The 4,684-nt window shown below is 40.4% G+C and overlaps 1 protein-coding gene across 3 annotated transcripts in view; it reads right to left on the bottom strand.

Annotated features, from left to right (window-relative positions):
• The window catches only part of stat5a (signal transducer and activator of transcription 5a), a 64,852-nt gene that overhangs the window by 23,429 nt on the left and 36,739 nt on the right, over nt 1-4,684 (bottom strand). The window lies entirely within an intron of this gene.

The raw sequence follows: 4,684 nt of genomic DNA, 5'->3' as shown, positions 1-4,684 counted from the left end.
AGAGAGAGAGAGAGAGAGAGAGAGAGAGAAAGCAAAAGGAGGAAGTGAGTCAACTTCGGGTGCTTCTGAGGAAGCCGTCTTTTTTTTCAAGGACTGGAGCATTAACAAAAAGCATGAGAGTCTGAGAAAGAGCTGAAAGAGTGAAAGGGAAAGTCCACTGAACAGATTTATCTTTGTCCATAGGGGCAAAGAACAGTCAGACGATCAGACAGATTGACTTGTTGACCGTCATGGCCAATGGTATGGCCTGATTAGCTACTGTTACATACACAAAAATAAAACCCAGGTTGTAATATGTATTTTTCTTTTAAAGGTCCCATAGTATGCTCATTTTCAGGTTCATACATTTGTTTCTACTAGAACATGTTTACTTGCTTTAATGAAAAAAAAAACAATTTTCTCATACAGTCTGAATATACCTGTATTCAACCTCTGTTTGAAAAGCTCAGTTTTTCTTGAATAAGCCCATTCTACTCTGGTTGGTCATTGGGCGTTTGCACCATCATTGCATTACTGTAACGGCACATTATACTTATAGTTGTTACCAGAGCATGTGAGTCGGGTTGGGCGGGGATTTGTGTTCTTCACTTCCAGAGCTGTTTATTCCTTTTGCTTCCCCGCTCAAAGCTGCTCCACACAATATTGCTCCATGCTCAACTAAGATTTCACCCTGCTCTACTCAAATTGTTCACCTCTCACTCCAATTTAAAAAAATAAATAAAGTTGTATTTATCAGATGAACGGCACCCACCCTCCCTTCATACCCGGAGCTCCACCAGCAAAACGTTCAGCAGATGATGTGGCATGAAGTGAGAGGGCTGGCGCCGTTAATCTGCATGTACTGTGCTGCAGTAACACAGAGACAGCTCGGTATGCTTCAAACTCTTGGTGTGAGCAGTACTGGAGCGATATTGGAGTAGGGGAGATAAGGCAACGCTCCAACATTATGCTCTGCACTCCACATAACTGAACGGTAGTTCAGAAGTCTTGCCGACTCATTAAAGGTTTCTTAATATGGGCTGAGTGCATTTCTCTGTGGAGAAAGCGTTTTGATTTTTTGACAGTATTCATTCAGCACATCAACCTGCATTACAATGAAAATAGACATGGAAATCTCACTTTCTACAATTTGGGACCTTTATTTTTTTGCCTGCTGAAGACACGTTAAAGCTTTGCTTTTGTCTCTTTCTCATTAATTCAACTTAGAATAGTGCATCTGTGGAGTAATAGGAAAGTCCATTGGATGTTTGGCTCGATCAAGAGGCTAGAAAGTGGCATGGCAGCTGCATAAAGCTTTGAGCTACAGCCTGATAGACTGTAAGACTGTAATCATAAAGCACACAGCGCCAGAGAATCTGAAGTCTAGCTTATCGTGATTGAGAGAGCTCTCATAACTGGTTGGACCCTGAAGAAGAAGAACAGCAGGAATCCACATGCTGGCTCAAGTCTCCAGACAAATATGTGAGTATCCTTATTATACTGTCTGGACCTGTCTTTCTTGGCTCAATCCTTCTTAGCTTCTCTGCTGTCCAGTTTGTTTGTTCAATTTAACCCTCTCAAACCTACTACATTTGCTTCCAGACTGATGAGTGCAGATCCACTGGAGAAGTTTACTGAAGCAGTTATCACAGATGTTTAAGGGCCTTAAATTAATGTTCACTGCTCTCATCCCATAACAGAAACTATGAAGCACTGCTGGCTCAGTTTTCTGGAAAAAGAGTGATGCTACTTGAAAGGAGAAGCCTTCTGACTCTACGCAGGAGGCTATTATGTCAGCTGGACAACTTACCAATCTTCACATTGTCTCAGGAGACAAGGATGGGCAAATAAACAGCACAGTGCAATGAAAAATAATTGCCCTGCAATCAATACTGCATTTGTTTGGTTTATAGAAAGCTGGCAATTAAACCAGCAGTTATTTCTAGACCTTAATTTGCGATGTTAGGGTTAGGGTTAGATTGCAACACAATGTAAGGTGTTTCTTGTATTTATGAAAATGAGTGCAGTACCCATTCAAAAAACTGCCTTTTCAGAATTGTCCGATGTAACGCAGTCTTTAAAACCAGGAAAAGACACCACTTATGCCATATTACGATATGATGAAATCCCTAATTTAAGACAATATCTAGTCTCATATCACAATATCATTATAAGATTGATATATTGCCTAGCTCTACACAGTTGATGAACTTCCTTCGTTCCTGAGCAAAACACCTGCCATGATATGGTTGCTAAGCTAGGAATGCTAGAGTGTACACATTATTTGCTAACAGCTAGGTTTTTAAGAGCAGTATATATATATATATATATATATAAATAAATAAAAGCATTTATTCCAAAAGTTACATCCCAGATGCTTGAAACGTATGAATTTGCTACAATGTAACAACTCCAGTCTCTCTGTCTTCATCTGTCCTTGAAAGTACTGTAGTGAGCGACGGATAGTGAGCTGTACCAGTAACAGTTAATAGGGATACCCTAAACAGTACATAACGCACTATTCATAAATGTGTCTCACAGATCTAAAAAGCACTCAGCACTGCACTTCCTAAGGATCCTCAGCAATACACACACCAAGTGTGAAGTCAATCGGATAAACGGTTGTAGAGTTTGAAGAAGAAGCCCCTTTCACGCATGCACTACAAACATGAAACTACCTAGACATTACCTGGCAGGGCTGTATGCCAGAAAGCTAATGTCCGGATTGGTCAGATCGGACATCAAACGGGGTTTACTCTACCAGTTCCCAAGTACAAAGACTGTGTAATCTCCGCAGAGTATTCACAGCACACGAGTGGCGGTGTTGATAATGTTTTTATCGGCTCGTGGAAAACCGTAAAAAAAACAAACATCTGAGGGTGAAAAAGAAGAAGTTTGTTTATTGTTTATGACCAAATTACGAACTGGCTTTCCCTGAATTTGTGTAATCCGCGCCGTGTCCTGTTTGATGCTTGTCTAAATCAAACAAGTACTTCCAGTAAGTGAGAACGCATTTGACACAGACAACCTCCTGTGTCCCTATGTCGGGATCTGATTCCTCGGACATTGTCCAGGTTCATATGTGAAAAGGACTATAAAGACAGACACATTTGAGTTAGATACACACACGCGCAAATACTTCACTTTCACATTGGCTCATCCTTCAAAGATCATTGTTGTTTTTTTGCCATTCTATTCCAACAGTGGGAGAAAGACCTTGGCTCTGTCCCCAAAGCTCTCTCTCTCTCACACTCACACACTCACACACACACACACACACACACACACACACACACACACACACACACACACACACACACACACACACACACACACACACACACACAGAGCAGATAAACCAATTGAACACCATGGTAACACCAGACACTTATTTGGCTTAACTGATGAATGGCCAGTTAAACGACTGAATCCATGTTGGCTTCCAGTGTTTGATTCCACTCTCTCAGATACCACACGCTAACAACACACAGTTCAACATTGAGTTAAAGCAATATCCGCCTTCTCCCTCAGTCCCTTTACACAACGTTGGCAAGGATGCAAGGAACAACTACAGTGGTTTTCTTTTTCACCCACTGTGCAGAATTGTGGCAAATTATTGAGTTAAGAATGACTGGATAAAAAATCTGGATAATGGGCATAACATTACGCAACTGCTAAAAACAAACAAATTAAAACCAGCCCTAACCTAGCTTTACAGCGTTCGGTTGTCAATAAAGTAAGAGAGGACTGCTTCATTTTTACTCTCTCTGATTCTGTCCAATACTACAAAACTATGCCATGAGCTAAAAGGAAGGTGCTTGCCATTTCACTCAACTCTTATTTTCTGCCATTCAAGGTTCACACCAAATCCAGTACACACCTAGCTATGAATTCAATACTTATAATAATTTAGTGCATGTGTTATCAGTCAAGAAACCAACATAGAGCCTGAAAAACACATTTTATAACATTTTAAATTTTGTATGCATGTAGGGGGTTGATGTGATGAGACTCTCACTCTCTCTTAGGATGTTGAACCACAATAAGCAACTCAACTTCCACCCCGAAGTGGTTAACTTGCTAATTCTCAAAGATTTACATTTCACAAAGGTTGAGAATCATTTTTATTGACTGAAGTCGTCACCTGTTTTTGCAGACCGAAACACAGATGTACAGGATCTTTCAAACGGTGCGTATGTAATGTCATGTTATGTTAAGTGTCACTGTTATCAGGGCCGATCACAGCATCTGGTCAAACGCATTAGCAAATGGAGTACAAAACAGAAGATTTTTTTGTATGAGTCAATCGTGAAAAGTAAAGAAAAAAACTCTCATTCTACATGAGGAGAAGTCAACAAAAAAGAAGTGTGTTATTCCAGCCAAGCCCTCACTAGGTTGTTCTGCCAAAGAGTATTGAGTACAACATGAGCTTGAAAACATGGAGAGGTTCTGGGTGAGTGTGCTCGTGTGAGGAGAGACCAACCAATAATCAAAGCAGACATCCTCCCCTGCTGACTGATATGTTTCCATGATCTTCACTTGTGTGTATTATATTACAACTTTAGCCATCCAGGCAACAGGAACAACACTTCAATCCCTCTTATACTAGCCCTTAATCATCAAATCAACAATCATCAATTTGCAACAGTCACAGCACAGTTTTGGGAGTATGTTTTAAAGCCCACCTAAGATGTGTTTTTTTTTT

The sequence above is a fragment of the Etheostoma spectabile genome, chromosome 15 (assembly GCF_008692095.1).
Source record: "Etheostoma spectabile isolate EspeVRDwgs_2016 chromosome 15, UIUC_Espe_1.0, whole genome shotgun sequence".
Lineage (NCBI taxonomy): Eukaryota > Metazoa > Chordata > Actinopteri > Perciformes > Percidae > Etheostoma > Etheostoma spectabile.
This window is presented reverse-complemented; position numbering and strand designations above follow the sequence as displayed.